The sequence below is a fragment of the Notamacropus eugenii genome, chromosome 2, assembly GCF_028372415.1.
Source record: "Notamacropus eugenii isolate mMacEug1 chromosome 2, mMacEug1.pri_v2, whole genome shotgun sequence".
NCBI lineage: Eukaryota > Metazoa > Chordata > Mammalia > Diprotodontia > Macropodidae > Notamacropus > Notamacropus eugenii.
The window spans coordinates 58,421,337-58,440,659 of record NC_092873.1 but is presented as its reverse complement, the minus strand read 5'-3'; the positions used below and the strand labels follow the sequence as shown (position 1 = coordinate 58,440,659).

General features: G+C 50.9%; 1 long non-coding RNA gene across 1 annotated transcript; it reads left to right on the top strand.

The window, feature by feature from the left end:
• Positions 1 to 9,361: 9,361 nt before the first annotated feature.
• On the top strand, positions 9,362 to 18,270 carry LOC140525271 (uncharacterized). The gene is made up of 3 exons (XR_011973990.1): positions 9,362 to 9,447; positions 12,420 to 12,540; positions 14,815 to 18,270. It is a non-coding gene; the product is annotated as an uncharacterized lncRNA (long non-coding RNA).
• The last annotated feature ends 1,053 nt before the right edge of the window (positions 18,271 to 19,323 follow it).

Sequence of the window (19,323 nt, the reverse complement as noted above, 5' to 3'; positions counted from 1 at the left end):
CCCCCATTTTACAGGGGAAGAAACTGAGGTGCAGAGATGGGTAGAGATTTCCCCATGGCTAAAACTGTGGAGCCCCAAACTGAACCCAATATTCTAGGTGTGATTTGACAGGAGCAAGGGAGGGAGGGGGTCTTCCCACGAGATGGACGCTGTACTGCAAATGTAGCAGCCCAAGACCAAGAAGGCCTTTGTGCTCTTATCCTTTATTTTCTTTCTTTCTTTCTTTCTTTCTTTCTTTCTTTCTTTCTTTCTTTCTTTCTTTCTCTCTTTTTCTTTCTTCCTTCCTTCCTTCCTTCCTTCCTTCCTTCCTTCCTTCCTTCCTTCCTTCCTTCCTTCCTTTCTTTCTTTCTTTCTTTCTTTCTTTCTTTCTTTCTCTCTTTCTTTCTTTCTTTCCCTACCTCCCTTCCTTCCTTCCTTCCTTTCTTCCTTCCTTCTTTCTATCACAGTATGGCCCTTGTAATTCCTCCACCTATGCTATGTTTGCATAGTTCTTATATTTTTTGTTGCTGGGTAACATCTTCTCTAAACATTAAAAAAAAAATAAAGGAGACCACCAACGAATAACTGATAACAACCTAAACTCCAAACCAACTTCTTGCTTTGGGTTTTCTTGGTTTCTTGGGGAATTCTCTGATCTAGGGATGGTCCCAGGACTGCTCCAGAACTGGGCAGGTCCTCCAGACTCTCCCAAACTGGAACTGTTCCCTGGGGGCTATATTGAATAGGCTTTGGAATTCATTCTTTCATTGGCATTTGACACTCCATAAGACATCTGTCAGCAGCCCGTGGTGTCAAATTATATCCCTTATGGAATTGCCAAATGAAAATTAAACCAGAAAAGAGGAATGAGAGGCTCCAGGTGTGATGATACCATCATGAAGAAGAATTGGGGTCAGTATGTCTAAAGAGACTGATGTGATGTGGCTTCATAGGGTACTCTCTAGTGAATTCAGACTTGTAACCCAGGACAGATGCATTCAAATGTAAGAATAGGAATAGTCCTCTAAGAATAGTCCTCAGAAAGTGAAAGGTCACTGAAGAAGCTAAGGAGAAGTTTCATAATGTAAGGGTTTTTTTAACTGTTGAGGAAAGAGTTGTGAAATTTTAACAGACAAGAGAGAGAAAGTGAACCACTCACCTTCTGAATTTTGCTTTATTTTTTAGTTTTCCCTATCTTTATTGCAGAGAATGTTCTTCAGACCAAGGATAGATTAACAAGGAATTGAAAGCCAAGTTAAGTGTGGGTGGGACTAGATGACCCATTGAGAGGATAGACTTGAATTCAAATCTTGCTTTCAGACACTTGCTGGGTGACTCCAGACCAATCAGTCTACCTCCCTGGGCCTCAGGTTCTTTGTCTCTGAAATGAAGGGATTGGATCAGGTGGCTTCAAAGATCCCTTCCAGTCCATCTCAGCAATGAGGCTCTTCCAGATATCCTTGGGTATAAGGAACTCTCTGTGAAGAAACTTCCTTTACCAATACAGACTGGTACCTTCTCTGTGACTTACAGTCCAAGAGGATTGACCTGGGCATTGGGAGATCGTGACCTGCTTGGTGTTAGCCAGCATCAGATGTGGGCCTTGACACAAGATCTTCTAGGCTCAGAGACTGGTCCCTATCCATTCTTCCTCCCCAAACAGTACTTTGATGAGTGAAATGATCTGGTCTAAGTGAATTCCATCCCATTTCCTCGAAAAGATCCATGACAGTGACTGCAGAAACACTACTGATGACCTTAGAGGAATTCTGGCCAAGTGGTGGCCCTTCCTGCCCACCCACTCACAGGAAGATGCTAGAATGCATGATTAAGTTGAGGGCTTGTGAGCACAGGGAAGGGAACCCACAGGAAGCACCTCTAACATCTGGTTCTGACTCCATTTGGGGGTGGTCCTGGGTTCCAAAGGCGATGCTTATGGAGAATTACCTCTGACCAGTCCTGGCAAACTGGATGACTTATGGACTCTGTGTATAGAAGTATATATATATATGTGTGTGTGTGTGTGTGTGTGTGTGTGTGTGTGTGTGTGTGTGTGTGTGTGTGTGTGTGTATGTATGTATGTATGTATATATGTTCAAAACCGTATACATATATATGCATATATATATATATATATATACTCAAAGTCAAGTGCAAGCCATGTCATCATTTCTCTGACAGCATGATCTTCAGCAATGAAGGATAAACAATATATATATATGTATATATGTGCGTGTGTGTATGTGGTATATATATGTGACATATATGTGATATATGTACATGGGAGTATATATATGTGTCTCTATGAATGTATTTTATGTATCTGTGTGCACACATATATCTGTTGCTTCAAGACCAGCAAGGCTATACTCTAAATTCAGAGCACCTCATTACTACATGGACCAGTAGGAGATGAATCTTTCAGCCACAATAACTCTTGAAGACCATCTACTGAGTTAACAGAGGGAAAAAGTGACAGCAGTAAAGTCAGAGATTTATTATTATTAAATTATCATGTTACGCTTATAAAATGTGCGAAGTGCATGAATCTGGGGAGAATTAAATCATAAGATCCTCTATCTAGAACTGAAAAGGACCTTAGAGACTGATGACTCCCACCCTCTCATTATATAGATGAGTTAACTGAGCAGCCAGGGGGAGCCAGAGTCCACAGAGTGCTGAACCTGGAGTCAGGAAGGCTCATCTCCCTGAGTTCAAATCCAACCTCAGACACTTCCTAGTTGTGTGACTCTGGGCAAGTCACTTCACCCTGCTTGCCTCCTTCAGTTTCCTCATCTGTAAAATCAGCTGGAGAAGGAAATGACAAACCACTCCAATACCTCTGCCCAGAAAACCCCAATTGGGGTCACAGTGAGTCGGACACAACTGAAAATGACTGAACAAGTGAATTCACTGGGACCCAAAAAGGTTAAGTGATTAGCCCCATGTCATCAAGGCTTTACTGATGGTAGGATTAAGACTCAGAGCCTGATCCTACATCTCTAAATCCAATGTTCTCTGCACTGCCCCGGTCATCTCCCAGGAGCTGGATGACAGTAGGAAGATCCAAAGAGGCCGTGTTGCTCCTTCCCTCAAGAATCTTGAATGCATTCTTGTTTTCTTCATGGTCAAATATAACCCCTCCACAGTTTGATTCCAGGATGCTTTCCGAGCTTAGTGCCCTTCACCCCTCTTTTCCTTGGCTTTATCTTCTGACCCAAGGGACCTCCCTGCTGTGTCCGCCATTGGCCGCCTCTGCTTTTGCCCAGACTGCTCCATTTCCTGGAATGCTCTGCAGCTCAGGAACATCTTGGTGCCCCCTACCCTCTTCTCCCATCAGTGATGAGGAAGGACCCATGTGGGAACAAATTATTGTGTAGTAATAAAAGACAAATTAGAGAATTTCAAAGAATTGTAGAAGGTTTGTGTGAACTGATGCTAAGGAAAACGCGAAGAACCAGGAGAATGTCATACCACAATATACATGGAAAGATCAATGACAGGAAGCCCCCCCACCCCCCAAGGGTTCTAGAGCAGAGAAAAGGAAACACTCCTCCTGGTCCTTCCTAGAGGAGCCTGGGGACAAAGCCTCGGCAGTTTTGGACTGTATTCCCAAGAAGGGTGAAGGGCAGCGGCATTCCAGGAAAGGTGGTGATGCTGAAACAAAAAGCAGGCAGCAGACTTTGTGGAGGAGGAGAAAGGAGTTGGTTCCTAATTCCCTGCCCAGCTTGTAGGCTCAGACATGTCCTTGGGGTAGAATTTTCACCTCCCACCAATGGGACTTGGGTCAGCCAATCTCTCTTCCTGGTGGTTCTCTGGGCTCCATTTCCCAGCCTCCTCCTCTTCTCCTTCCTAGTGTTCCCTCCCTACCCACCCTCTCCTCCTCCTTCTTCCTTCCTCCTCCCTCTCCACGGCTGAGTAGGAACTCCCCTGCCCCTTGCTCAGCCTGGCGATGCCAGGGTTGGGAATCAGAATATCTACAGAGATGATTGTTTATTAATATTTAATACTACATTAAAGGCAGATTAATCATCGCTATTAACCAAGTATTTACTAGGTGCCTACTATGCGCTGAGCACTAGGGACAGAAAAACAAAGAATGCAGCCATCCCTGCTCCCGGGGAGTTTGCATCGATAATGATCACCTTTATTTAACCCTTTACGGTTTGCTTCTTTCCATCTTACCAAAAATCCTGCCAAGTAGTTGCTCTTAGTATCCCCATTTTACAGATGGGGAAACCGAGGCCCAGAGCAGTAAGAGGGATTTCTCAGGGTCACACAGCTGGTGGTTGTTGGAGGCTAGCATTTCATTGACCCTTGTTGACTGGAATCAGCCCCTCCTCCTCAGAGAAGACTTAAGGCCTTACTTTCCCCAAAGTGCCCTGGCCCCTGGCGCCTGATAACCATAGCTATCAGACTGTGAAGGACAAACAACTGGTCGAGGTCACCTAGCTTCCTGATGGGGAGGTCGCAGGGATGAAGTAAGGGGCCCTACCAGGGAAACTCTGGCCATCCTTGACCTCTGGAAGAGGAGGGGATTTGGCCAGCCTCCCAGGTGGGGCAGAGACTGCTCCCCCCCTCCCTCAATCCCTAATTTCCATGCCCATTCTCCAAACTCCCAGCCCCAAACCCCAGTCCCTAACCCCAGTGTCAGGTACTTCCCTGCCTGGTCCAGGCTCCTGGCCTCAGCCTTGCCCCAGGATCCCTGCTCCTACTGACACCCACATCCTGAGCTGTTCGAGCTGAAGGGGCAGGACGTCACCACCATGGGCCCAGCCATCAATATCTCTCTGGGACCTAGGCTCCAAGGACATTCACCATATTGGGGGAAATGGGGCAAGTGGAGGAGCATGTATTAGAGGGCAGGAGGATCAGGAAATCTGAAGAATGGACACAAGGATGGGAGGAAGGGAAGGGAGGATCCCCAGTGGGCTTCCTCTGAGGGCGGAAGACCTCGGCATCCCCAGGAAACAGTGATTCCCAGTAGATGTTGCAACTCAGGATAGAAACTCCTTCCTCCCTCCCTCTCTTCCTCCCTCCTTCCCTTCCTCCCTTCCTTCCTCCCTTCCTCCCTTCCTTCCTTCCTTCCTTCCCCCCCACAACACTGACTGAGCACCTCCTCTGCTGGGAGGGGCCACACAGGATTAGACCAGGGATCAAACAGAAAAAAGGAGGGGGACCTGGATGGAAGCTTAGAGACCTAGCCTGCCCCCCACCCCAGGATGTCCCAGCAGTGGAGCTTGGATGAACAACAGCTTTATCCAGTGGGTCGAAGGCTGTGCTTCCAGATGAAACCCAAAGTCTAGCCTGGCCTGACCTGACCCCTCTAGCTTTAGCAATAGGCAAGTAGAGTTTGCAATAAGACAGCTTCAGGGACTTGAATAGGACTCAGGTAGGAAGAAAACTTTACACTGAATTTGGAAGAAAGCTAAGGACTCTAAGACTTATAAGGGAGAAGGGAGTGAATTCCAGGCATGAAGCACAGCCTGTGCAAAGACACGGCAGTGGGAGAGGGCATGTCGTGCTGCTGTACAGCCTGGAGGCCAGTTTGGCTACAACATCGATTGCAGAAAGGAGAGGGATGTGTAATAAGGCTAGAAAGGTTGGGTGCAGTCAGATTAGGGAGGACTTTTAAGGACCAAACAGTGGAGTTTTAATTTTAACTTAGAGGCAGTGGAGGGGAGGGGGGCACTGGGAGGATTAAGGTATTAAGGTCAGCAGTCTGATGTCATGAGATTCTTTTAAAAGTACAACCATTTCTATCTACTCCCCAGCCCCTCTGTGTGGGAATTGTTCCAGGGCTGTGTCTGGAACCAGAGGTCTTGGGGCTGAGGCTTGACTTTTCCACTTAGCTGTGTGACTTTGGGCCAGTGGCTTGCCCTCTCAGAGTCTATAAAGTGAAGGGGCTGGGCTAAGTGACCTTCAAGGTCTCAATTTATGATCTTGAAGTTTCTTTCTCCCTCTAGGTCTCAGTTTCTTCCTTCCGTGGACTGAAGACCCCTAAGGTCCCTTTCAGCTCTCAATCTCTGATCCTGGAGTGCCTCCTCCTTTTTCAGACTCAGTTTCCCCCATTGTAAAATGAGGCAGTTAAATGAGGTGACCACTAATATCTCTCCCGACCCTCAATCTTTGATCCTGCCCCCAGACCCATTTGGAACCTCCACCACACTTGAGCCCCTCATCCCATGATGCCCTGTATACCACACACCTGTCCATTTTACATCTGTGTCCAACCTCAGAGGCCAGCACAGGTACAGGGGGGCAGCTTCCTGACCCCTGAGAATCCCCACTGTCAGAGGATGCTACTCACAATGCCTGCATGTTCACATGCATGTTTCTAGCATGTACACACATGCATGTGTGCATCACCACAAATGCAACCTACCTTCTTCCTTGTGTCCCTTACCAGTAGGTGCCTGGACTTCCCTGGGGAGGGCCTCCTACGTAGTCTTCAGTTTCTTTTGACTGAGTCCTTGTTAAAGTACCAGGGTCTTTGCAGAAACCAGAGCCCCAACTGGCCTCATTCACCATGCATGACTACACAGTGGCTCCAGGTGTACTGCAAACCCTCCATCTATCAGCTGGGCAGCTTTCAGAGAAGAGAGAGGAGGGTTCAAGTTCAACCTTTGGCATGCCCCTGCTGTGTGACCTGAAGCAAGTCACTGCCCCTCTTTGGGCCCTGGCTTCCCCCACTTTAAATGGGAGGGTTGGCTGAGGTGACCCTGGAGCAGCCTTCTGCTCGGATGCTCTATGATTCTAGGATAGTCAGTCACCCCTGGACCACGGTCCAGGACCTAGGGGACCTAGCAGAAGCAAGAGAACAGGGGCCAAGGAAGTGGGCAAGGGGCAGGGGCGAGAAGGCTCCATGGACAGAGTGACCCCAAACCCACAACCCAGACTCAATTCACAGTCACTTCCTTCTAGACAGCATCCTCTTTCTGGCTGCTTCTGATGTGGGCCTGGGCTCTTGAGGTCCATGGCAGAATCACCATCTCAGAGGCCACATGATAGCTGAAGAAGCCAAAGCCTAGACAGTGGATTTGGACCTGAAAGGGCCACTGGAGGTCAGCTAGGTCATGGCTCTTGTTTTACAGATGAAGAAACTGAGGTGAGAGATGGGGCAGGAATTGCCCTAGATGACCTAGGTTAGTTAGAAGAAAGCCAAGATTTGGACCCAAATCGGAAGGAACTTTAGAGATCATCGAAGTCAGTCCTGTCTTTACACAGAAGAGGAGACTGAAACCCAGAGAAGACCATAGATTCAGACACTTTCTAGCCCCACCTTCTCATTTTATGCATAAGGAAACTGAGGCTTGGAGACATTGAATGCCATGGCCAAGGTCACCCAGGTAGGCGTGTGCCAGAGAATTTCACCCAGGATCTTTGATTTGAGAGACAACATTCTTTTCAATAAGTGTCCAGGGTCAAGCTGACCAGTATGTGCCTCCACTGGGAGGAGGCTACTCAGAGGCCAGAGGATTCCCTGGTGTGGAGCTCTTCACCTTTTGTGTGTCTGGGGCCCTTGGGTTGCAAGGCAGGCAGGTGGACAAGCCTCTGAAAGCCTTCTCCCAATCTTACATTCAAATGTGCACAGTAGGGCTACAAAGGAGACCCTTGGACCTTGGAGGCTGATTTTAGGGCCATCCCTGTCTGAGGGCGAGGGAAGCCTTTGGCAGATTTCTTACCATAGCCAAGGGGCGTGGGTCCTTCATGCCCCAGGGGCCGAGGCTGGTTCCCTGATAGCAGTGAACAGGAGATTAGACCCACCTAGGTCAGGTATTCATTCTGTGTACCCTATAAGCCCGATTTCACACCTATTTTAATCATCCTTTCTAATCCACTCCCTTGGAGTGTCAGATACTTGGGGTCAGGGCCTACGTATCTTCAGAGATGATGTATGTGTCATAACTAATTTACTGAGCTTCTCTGCCAGCTCTGGTAGGTAGGTGTCATTATGACCCCCATTACAGGAGACAGAGGTTAAATTACTTGTCCAAGGTCACTGAGCTAGTAAGTGCCGAAGGTAGGATTGGAATTCGGTTCTCCACAGTCTCTCCACTCCGCTGGCGGGGTGAGGGGCAGAATGGAAAGGGCTTCATTTTACACAGGTGAGAACTTGGGCATGTTTGGGGACTAGGCTGACCCAGGGTGATCCAGGGAGCCTAAGGCTTGAACCCAGGGCTAGTCTGGCCCCCATTGCCTCAGGATCTACATTCTCCTCCCAGGCAGAGAATGGGGCTCTCAAAGCTGGAGTGTGCCCCAGGGGTACTGGCCAGGAGCTGTGCAGCAGAGGGGCTGGGCTGGGGTTGGGGAGGGGGCTCAAGGCTGGCCCCAGGCTGTATCTTTTCCATCAGTTATCCCACTACTTCAAAGAGCCAGTTCTAGCTGGAGTGGGGCTCAGGGAAGGGAGGCTGAGCCCAGAAGTGCAGCTGAGGTCTCCGGGCTCCCTGGGGAGACCCAGGGGTGGCCCAGATGTGAGGGAGGGAGGCAGAGGGGAGGGGAGGGGGATCCTGGGAGGCCTCAAAGAGCAGCGCAGGGGCGGGGCTGGAGGCTCCTGGGAATCCTCCTTTCTGCCTGTTTGTGGGGGAGGGGGAGAGAGGGGGCCATCTGTTCCCCAGCTAAGAGGAAGCCCTGTGCTCTCTGCCACAGACAGACTGGGGCCAGGGGGAGGGACAGGTTCCTACAAGCCTATGGACTCAGAACCTGTTCTGTCTGCAGCCCCGCAGGCCCAAAGAGGGTTGAGACCGGGGGAACCCTGAATAAGTTAGGGGGACTGGGGAGGGAACCTTGGACAAGTTGGGCGGTTAGGGAAGTGACTTGCCCAGGGTGACACAGTGAGTGAGAGTGAGCACTCATTCTCTAAATCCAAGTCCTCTTCTGTCTCCAGGCACTCAGTGGTCCTGCCCTTTGAACTAATGAACATTTCTTCTTCCTCCAAAGATAGTCAAGACTTAAGTAGTCATTCCTACACCCATTTTATAGATAAGGAAGCTCTCACAGAGTTTCATGTTCCTTTACTTGCTGGGGCCATGAGAGTTGGCTGCCAGGCCTGGAGCTGGACCCCAGGGATCATTGAGTCCAGCCCCTTTATTTTACCACAGAGAGGGGCAGCCCAGGCAACTGAAGCAGGTCTCTGACTCCAGGGCTCTGCTCACTGTCCCACACTGCTCCTACTTACTTCAGCTTGTGAGAACCCACAGCTGGTGAGAGGCTGGGGCTGGGAAGTAGGTCTTCCTGGCTGGCTTAGCCCACGGTTCATTGGCTAGCCCAGCTCCTGGCCCTGGCAGAAAAGGCCCAGCATCTGTCAGCCAGGCCTCCTCAGGGGCAGGGCCAGGCTGGGGGTGGGGGATGGCTCAGGGTTCCACCCTTCAATTCAGGCCCTCAAGCTGCCCCTCCTGGTGCCCAGAAGGACAGCTAGGCTTGGAGTTGGGGACTCCAGATCTGGATACCACATCCGAGATGCAGACAGTAGGTCCTTCCTCATCTGTAGAATGGGGGGATTCCAAGAGGGGAGGTGAGGAGAATGGTGTAGCTGCAGAAGGGGTGGGTCCCATCACTCCGAAGTGCCCCTTCCCCTAGTTCCCATTCCCAGCCCAGCCTGAGTGCAGCACAAAGGGAGGAAGCACTCCGGACCTGGCTCCACCAGCAACATTTCTTGGGTGAGTCAGAAGGAGGCAAGTGGCAATTGTCTTTATTAATGAGAACAATTTCCTAAATCCTATCTGCCTCAGTTACCTTCTCGGTAAAGTGAGGGGTTGGACTAGATGACCTATAAGGCCCCTCCTCCCCTCTCTGAGGTCTTCTCTGAGCCAGATTCCTCCTCTGTTAAAAGAGAGGGTCTGAGACTAGAGCTGCTTCCCAGCCCTTCAGTCTGTGACCCCAAGACTTTTTCCACTTACCAGGGCCTGGGCCTGGCTCTGCTCATTAGGTTCAATTCAATTCTCCCCAGTTCTATTCAATTGAGCCAGACTGCCCTGGGCACTTTGAGGAATGTGAGACCCGGCCAAATTCAGCTCCTACCCTGGAAACTTATAGTCTAGTCTGGGAGTCAGAGACCCAGGATCTGAGCAAGGATCTTAGGTCGACTTGGAAGGGACCTCAGAGGCCATTCAGTCTGACCCCCACTCTTTTTTACAGATAGGGATACTGAGACCAGTGATGGGGCAATGAACTTGCACAGTTCATGAGTGGCAGGGCTGGATTTTGATCCCATGTCTTCTGAATCGAACCTTAAGGACTTTGCCCACTGCAGCAGGCAATGGTGATTCAGTCCAAAGAACCATGGATTGAGTCAGAGGTTCTGTGTTCAAGTTTCTGTTTTGCCCTGTGCTAGTTGTACGATCTTGACTCAGACTCTCTGTGCCTGGGCTTCATCCTACACAGAATGATGTTAAAGGTCCTTTCTAGTTTTAATTCTGATGCTTCTGTGGAGGGAGAGAGGCCAGGCCAAGATTCAAGGAAGGTGGGAAAATCTGGGAAGGCCTCAAGGAGGAGGTGTTGCCTAAAAAAGGTGAGAGCTGTGGAGTAGAGAAAGTACATCCCAAGGACAAAAGGCCAGATTCTGGACGTCAGTCAGGAACGATTCCTTTTGGCTTCTGGGAGTAAGCCAGGGACAGATATTGAGAGCTTTGGATAGAGATTAATGAGGAGATAGGCTTGGCTTAGGTGGCCTCTTCCTGGGAAATCTGTCCGATTCCTCCTGCCCCCCGGGTTCAGCATGCTCTCCCTGGACCAGTCATCTTGTAAGGCCCATTCCTTAGCAGCTGCATTTCCTAACACACAGTGGGTGCTTAAGAAGTGCTTACTAGATTCAATCAAAGGGGACAGAGAAAATAAAATAGGTTGTGCCCTTGAAGAGAGGAAAAATACTTTGTAAACCTAAAAGCACCATAGAAATGTATTGTCATCACTGGAGAATCTATTCTCCTCAAATAGATTGGAAACTCCTGGAGGGCGGGCAAAGCTGGCACACAGTAGGTGATTAATAAATGCTGATTGGTGGACAGATGGATGGACTAGGGAGACCAGCCTCTCCCATGAACTGGGATATGCTGGGAGGGATGGGGGAGTGATTGCTAAGAATCAGTCGACCAGGAAATCATTGATCTGTGCCCACTGCCTGGCCCCCAACCTAGAGATGGGTGCCCCCAAAAGATAGTTCCCCTCCCCTTCTAGTCCAGAAAGGAAGAGAAAACACAGCGTGGAGAGGCCACAGTCGACAGTGAAGCACAGGCTGGAGCTGTGTGATCTTAGATAAGTCATGGCATGTCTCGGGGTCTCAGTTTCCCCATCTATAAACTACAGGGGTCAAAGTAGATAATGTCTAAAGTCTTTTCCAGCTCTCCATCTAGGGGCCTCTGGGTCTCCGGCTTTCCGCAAAATGAGGGCTTCTTGGGACCTAGGTTCATGTTGCAATAAGACCACTCTTTCCCAAACTTCAAGGGAAACAAGTTTTCTCCCCTTTACCTCTACTGACCCGAGGGAGACAGCTCATAGCTGCAGGGCCATTCCAAGCTGAGCCTTCCTGCATCCCCTCCCCAAAGCTAGGACTGGCCCTGGGGCTCAACTGGGAGGTGGCTGGGGGTGGACTTGACTAATGGGGACACAGCCTTCCCTGGGTGGCTTCTCCCCTGTCCTCAGGTCCAAGTGGGGGGGGCCAGGGAGAGAGGCCACTCTTTCCAGAACCCACTACCCCGTTCTCCCGACCAGAGTGTTCCTTCAAAGGGCCAACTACGTATCAGTATCTCTCTCTCTCTGTCTCTCTCTCTGTCTCTGTCTCTCTCTGTCTCTCTGTCTCTCTCTCTCTGTGCTGGTGTGTATCCACACCGAAGTCTCTCTTACCCACTTCATTCTCCTCCCCTCCCCTCCCCTCCCCTCCCCTTTCCCCTCCCTTCTTTTCCACTCACCTGCTCTCCTCTCCCATCCAGTCCCCTCCCCTCCTTTCCCCTCTCCTCCCCTTCTATCCCTCTCCCCTTCCTTCTCCTCCCCTCTCTTTTCCTCTCTTTCCCTCCTCTCCCCTCCCTTCCCATCCTCTTTCCCCTTACTCCCTCTTCTCTCTCTCTTCCCCTCCTTTCTTTGTCTCTTTCCCCCTACTCTCTTTCCTCTCCATGGCTCTGTCTCTCTCACACACATCTCTTTCCATTCATCCCTTCAACTAAATAGATAAATATTAGTTTCCATAGGTAATCAAATTCCCTCCCTTTATTCTCTAGGAGGACAGAGAGGTGTAGACTCCCTGCTTAGTGGTGGAGCTCACTTTGCTCTGCAAGCTGATGCTTAAACGTTCAATATAATCACGGACACCTCAGAAAGTGGCAGATGCTACAGACCAGGGCTTGGTTGGTGGTTTTGTTGATTGTCTAGATTTGGGAAGATGATGGGGCAAACGTTAAAATGCAGATTCAATATAGGTGTGTCCTGTGTACTTTTTTTTTTCCTAGAGAGCCAGTTGTTAAACTTTTACCAGTGCAGTGGAGCTGGAAGGAGGACATTGGAGTGAGAAGACCTTGGAGTCAAGGGACCTAAGCCAAGCCCTGCCTGGGATACATCCCAGCCTCTAGGGTAGAGAGCTTTGGTTGGAGGGAGCCTTGGACCAAACCTGTGCGCGCGCACACGCGCGCGCATGTGTGTGTGTGTGTGTGTGTGTGTGTGTGTGTGTGTGTGTGAGAGAGAGAGAGAGAGAGAGAGAGAGAGAGAGAGAGAGAGAGAGAGAGAGAGAGAGAGAGAGAACAAACACAAATCTGTTTGTATGTGTTGTGAGACAGTGGAAGAAACTGAGTTTCCAGTCTGATCAGCTGTGTGACCCTGGACAAGTCTCTTAACCAAGCTCCAGGCAATTCTTAGGATTGACTTCCCAGGTCATGGATGATTCCCCCCACCCCCTTCCAGGAAATTGCCTCTATTCCCTGGATAAACGGAAAAACAAATGGAGAGGAATGGGCCAAAAACACACATAGGACAAGACTCAGTATCTTTGTCCCTCCCCATCTCTCCCTCTTCCTCCTCCTCAGTCTCCTTCCATCCTCTTCTTTTTCTTTTTCTCTCTTCCTCCCTTTCTCATTCATCCTTCTCCCTCTCTCTCCCTCTCCCTCCCTCTCCTTCCCTCCCTGTCTCTGTCTCTGTCTCTCTCTCCACTTTCTCTGCCTCTGTCTGTCTCTCACATATGCAAATGCATGGAAGGGACAGTGACATATAGAGAGGCAGACCCGCAAAGGTGGTCACACACAGACTGACTCCTCCGGGTCCAAGGCCAAGGTGTCTCCCCCTGCCCAAACACACACACACAGAGGCCTCCAGCAGGGAGGGGCCAAACCATTCCTGAAGGGGCCAATGCCTCCAGGCAGGAAAGAGACACCCCCTTCAGATCAGCCTCTCCATCCTGGGCCACCCAGAACACCTGGTGAGCTGCAGATGATGGGGAGGAGGGAAAGGTGAGCTCTGCTTTAATTTCATTCATTCGTTCATTCATTCATTCATTCGCTCCTCTTTTTCATTAAAGAGAATCAAAAACAGCCCCTGATCTTGAACTGGCAAGCAGGGAAGGGGCTTGTCTGCCTTTCCTCCACCTGAGCCCCTTCAACCTCCCTGTCTCCACCCCGGACTCAGACTTATTCACCTAGGTTTCCATGTCTACCTCTGCTTCTGTCTCTGTCTCTCTGTGTGTCTTGTTGCTTTCTGTGTCTTACTGTCTCTGTGTCCATCACTCTTTATCTCTCTGTCTTTGTCTTTTCATTTCTCTATGTTTCTGTCTCTGTTTCTGTCTGTCTCTGTTTTTGTCTCTCTGTCTTTCTCTCTCTATCTCTGTCTCTCTGTGTCACTCTCTCCATATCTATGTCTCTGTGTGTCTTTATGTTACTCTGTGTTGCTGTCTCTATCTCTCTGTCTCTGTGTTTCACCGTCTGTCTGTCTCTGTGTCTCACAGTCTGTCTGTCTCTGTGTCTCCTCCCTCCTTCCACTCCAAACCAAAGGCTCAAACACAGCCCAGAAATGGCCAGCAGGGGGTGCTTCAGCACCGAGGAATCTCCAATCTTTCCATCCTCTGGCGGCTCATCCCTCTGCCTCCCTCCTGCCATCTCCTTCCACAGACAGTAGTCCAGCCCGCCCCCACCCCGGCCCCTGCGGCAAAATGGGGAGGGGGACTCTCCCCTCTCTTGGGGAGCCCCCACCCCATGTTGTCATCTGCCACGTGTCTGTGTCGGATGAGGTGGGAGACGGCAGGACCCAAGGAAGTCAGGCAAACCTGGGAGAAGAGATCCCAGTTCTCTCCCCCTCCCAGTGTCTTCCTGGTCCCTGGTGTCTCTCATGAGCCCCTGTCTGGAGGACTGAACCAAAGGGCTTCTTTCAGCCCCACTCCCCAGCTGCCTCCCAGGACTCCCAGAGCTCCTCCAGAGAGTCACAGGGGACCTCAGAGTCAGCTAGGCTACCCCACTTCTACAGAAAAGGAAACTGAGGTCCATAGTATTACAGAATCATAGACTTAGCCCCAGAAGGAACCTCAGAGACTCTAGTCCAAAGCCTTCATTTTACAAGAGGAAATGGTGGGGGAAGTGACTTGCCCAAGGTCACTGGGCTCTTTACTGTCAGAGGCAGGGTTTGGACCCTGGTTCTGTGGCTCCACCACAGCCGGGTCCTAGCTGTCCAAGCTTCCAAAGGATTGGAGGTCTCCCTTTCTCTCCTGGGACCCTCCAGTCTTCCCCTCTCCCAACTCCCGTCCCTGAGGGTATTGTCCAACAATCTAGGGACACACGGGAGCCCTCCAGAAAAGTGAGATGACCGAGATGACCGAGGAGTCCCTCTCTTCCCTCTCTCCTTCATCCTTCCTTCTCTTCCTTTCAGGTAATTCCCCTTTCTTGTGGGACGCCAGTGTGGAGAAAGACAGGGAGAAAGAAAAATTCATTTCAACATAATGAGCAAATGTTGAGTTCTGACTGTACCAGGCTCGATGTTAGGTGCTGAGAATAAGAAACAATATGGAACAGTCTCTACCCTCAAGAAGCTTCTGTTTGGATCAAGGAAGGGGAAGAAGGGGAGAGAAAGCGATCTGAGGTTTAGTCAGAAGGGACCTCCCAGGGCAGCAGAGCCAGTCCCTCGTTTTACAGCCCAGAAGAGACTTGCTGAGAACCCAGCCTTCTTCCAAGAATATCCATGACCCCACGGAGGACTGAAGAGGGAGAAGGGAAAGAAGGCAGCTCATGGTCCCTCAGGGAAGGCAAACTGAGGCCTGAACGACCCGGGCTGGCTAGCTTATGAATGGTGGAGGTGGGCTCCCCACCTCCTTAGGGAGGATCCCTTGGGATCCCTAAGGTGGGTGCAGTGGGTGTGTTTTTGGGCTAACATGGTGTCTGGGAGGACTTGAGTTCACATCCTGGTTTCACTGCTTGCCAGTAAGTTCCTTAAACCTCTCTGAGAGGGAGGGTGGTCAGAGTGGGAAACTGGCTGGACCTGGAATGGAGAGACACTTGTTAGCTGTGTCCTTGGGCAAATGGTCTTGCTTGTCTGGCCTTCAGTAGACCAGGTTGGGGTGAGCTCTTAATCTCTGAGTTGGGGTGGGAGCCAAAATGGAAGAGGAAGAAAAAGAAAAAGAGAAAGCCTGGGGTCGCGCCTTAGGCCCCTGGAAACAAAGAGGTCAACAGTCCTGGCCCAGAGGAGATTCAAAAGCAAAGCAGATGCTCTGATTGGTGGCTGCCTTTAGACCCACATCTGGCCCACCCTCCCTTCCTCCTCAGTCCCTCCCTGGCCTGGTCAGCCCATAGCTTGGCTGGCCACAGATAGGGGCAAAGTCCCTCCCGGATGTCAGGGAAATTCAGGGGGAAGATGCTGCCTTGGGCCTTCAGACAGTTGGCCCCAAAGTGGAGCAGGCCTCCTGGGGATCCCCCTCATCTGCCAGGAATGCAGCTGAGCCTGCCTCGGCTCCCTTTAAGCTCTGGGCCACCCGGGAAACCTGGACAGATCTGAGAATAAGATGAGTTCTCATCCCCCAGCATAGGGACGGTTTAGGGGTGCTCTACCTCAAGGCAGGGGGATGGACTAATTAACTTCCTCAGTCCTACAGTATTCCCAAGTCCCCCAGACTTCTGGGCAGGAGTGTAGGCCTGAACCTCCTTAAGTCTCAGGGGTCCATGTAAATACTCCCCATTGTTTGAGGGGCCTGGTGGTCCACTCATCCACAGCCTTTCCTTTTTTCTTCCTCCTCTCCCTCCTCTTCCTCCTCCCTATGTGTAGAGCACAGCTTCTCCCCACCCCAGCCCCAGGGACCCAAGGGTGCAGCTGGGGTCTGTTTGACTGTGACAGTTGTGGGGAGGAAGGCAGGAGCAAGGCTGCTGCAGGAGGTGAAATTTCAGTCCACAGGTTGCTGGTATCTGGGTAGGAGAAGAGGGTGGCTCTGTCTGAACAGGAACTCCATTCTGTAGCCCTGGCTCCCCACCTCCCCCCCCTTCACCCTGGGGAAAGGAAGGGGAAGCCCCTCCCCCACCCCAGATGGCAGGGGAAGGAGGAGGGTCCTGAGGGGCCTTGGGCTCTGGTTACAGGGGAAGGGAAGGGAGGGAGGGGCTGGGACAGATGTGAGCCTAGAGGGGGCCCCCACCAGGGGCAGCCACCAATCAGAGAGGCTGCTCTGCCTTTGAATCTCCTTGGGGCCAGGCCTGCTCCCCTCTTTGTTCCCAGGTGTCTAAGCTTGGGCCTGAGCCTTGCCTTTCTTCTCCCCACCCCCAGCTTGGCCATCCTGCAGCTTCCAAGCTGGAGTCAGGTTGCCTGGCTGGTGAAGGGGTGCCCAGGATTTAGGCCTTGCCAGCTAGAGCCTTGCCAGCTGCTGGGTACCACCTGAGGTGGCAGGGAGGGGATGGATGCCTCTGGAACCCTTGACTTTCTCTGATCTCAGGCTATTTCCTTCCCCACTACCAAAGAAACCTCAGAGCCTACTGGTGTTTGCTGGGCAGCACCTGCAGGATACCCAATGGCCAGTGGTGGACTGGTGGATGCCTGTGACTGAAAGGCCTTGGCCCCTGGGGCTGAAGGGAAGAAGCATCCTAGAGGTTCTGGCCAGTCTGAGCCCAGAGAAGCCTGCTCCCAAGGTTCTGGGAGCAGCAGGGACAGACAACCCCAGCATCTTGTGATCCAGCCCAGGGAGTCATCACAGTTCTGAATTCAGCTCCCAGAGTCCCCAGACCCAGAATGTTATCATCCCAGAGCAGGAGGGCTCTGCAGGCCCAGTCTGAACAGGAGCAATTAGAGTGTGAGGGCTTGGATTCAAATCTGGACTCCAATACTTAGTACCTGTGGGGGCTTGGTGAGTCAGCGAGCCTCTTCTTCCTCATTTGGAAAATGAGGGGGTAGGCCCAGATGGTTTCTAAGACCCCTCCCAGCTCTAGATCTAGGATCCTCAGATGTCTCTTGGTCTCAGTTTCCCCATCTGTAAAATGGTGTCTGAGGTCTCTTCTGGTTGTCCTGTGGTCCTTCCATATACCTGACAAAGGATCCCCAGACTCTGCTCAAAGGCGTTTCCTTGACCTTGTCTTGGGTATAACCATCTCTTGGGATAGTACCTTACAATTCAGGACAGCCCTAAGGAGCAGGAAGTTTTTCTGGAAATCAAGTCAAAATTGGCTTCTCAACAGCACCTTCTCCCATCCCCCAGAAGGGCACTTGCTATTCTAGACAAAGCCCAAGGGGTCTTTGGGCCCTGCTTTTTGAGAGGTTTCTTCCCTTTTCCACCACCAGTAGTGATGAGATGCCCATTTCTGCCTGAGTCCTTGGGTCCCCCATAGAAATAGGGCCTCCTCCAGGAGCCCTCAGCCAGACCATGGCCTCCAGCGGATGGCCATCCTCCCCCATGTTCCCCCCATAACTGAGAGTCAAAGGCTGGCAAAGCCTATCTGATAGACTGTGAGCAGGAGGACCGGACTTTACCCTGGCTTTCCTCCCTGACTGCATAGGTGGGGCTGTTCCCTGCCCCTGCCTGGGCCTCAGTTTCTTGGTCTTCTTAAAAAAAAGAAAGTTTGAGGGGGGAGGAAAATTCCTGTTATCTCCTTGTTTGTTTAGGGCGACTAGGGCCCCGCAGTGAACAAGGCTGTGTGTGTGTAACGTATTCAAAGGGAAAGAAGGGGATGAAAGAAAAGGATGAATTGTAAACTGCTAAGTCTTGAGGAGGTTATGTACTTTTGGAGCCAGGGATGAAGGTGCAGGGACCACCCACTCTCTTCATCCACCTTCTGAATCTCCAGGACAGATGAAACCTAGGCAGCGTGGGTGGTAAGCAACCAGAGAGGACAGACCCATAAAGACCTACCCAAATCATCTAATGTCTCTGGACCTCAATTTCCTCCTTTGTAAAATGAGGGGATTGGACTAGATCATCTCTGAGATCCCTCCCAACTCTTAAGCCTAAGAATTGATGGGACAGCAGCAGGGAGAGAGAACTGTCCAGTTTCAGGACTAGACTCTCCAGGAAAGGTAATAGTCTGCCCCACCCTCTGACTTCTCAGAGGTCTACCAGACATTTCTACCCTCTACTGGGGCTCACCATCCCTTGCCTCCAATCACCAAAAGGGTACAGAAAAATGGCGGTCTCTGAACTGCCACACTTGGAGGGAGGACCCTGTACCCTCTACTCTTCATACTCTGTGGGCCCTTGATAAGGGCATCATCCCCCTCACCCTAGTGACAGCTTTGGTTGGTGACCACGGAAGTCTTTGGCTGATCTCTATGCCATGGAGCCAGAGGGAGGTAGGAGCTGATAGAATTTTGGGACACCCCCCTCAAAGGCCTAGACAATAAATTGGAAAAATGAAACTGTATTGAGTCTAAAGAAAAGACAGGGCATCATCTTCTTGGATAAGGGTTTCTTGGGGAAACCAAAGAGGGGCATGAGAAGTCCAGCAGGACGGTGCTGGGCAGAGAGCTTGCCTTGGAGTCAGAAAGAGCCGAGTTCAATTGCAGCCTCTGACACATACTAGCTGGGTGACACTGGGCAAGTCACTTGATATCTCTGTGCCCCTGGGTCTCCCTCCATGGTTATAAAGTACAGGGTAAAAAGACTTTCCTCACCTTCAGTTCCCTGCTCCAGGGCCTCTCCCTATCCCTGGGTTACAGACTCCAAATCTCAACACTGGAAGGGACCTCATTAGGCATCACATTAGAGCCCAGAACCCCTCATCAGAAATCCCTTTCACAACTCACCTGGATTCTTCTCTAGGCTTGGGACAATTGTCAAGGGCAGAAGATTTTCCAGGTGTCAAGCCGCTACCTTCATCTTTTTGCAATCTCTGCTGCTCCTAGTTAGAACTGGGGACCAAGGTGGTGAATTTCTCTGCTGCTTAAGGTTAGCACATAACATAGGATGGACACAGT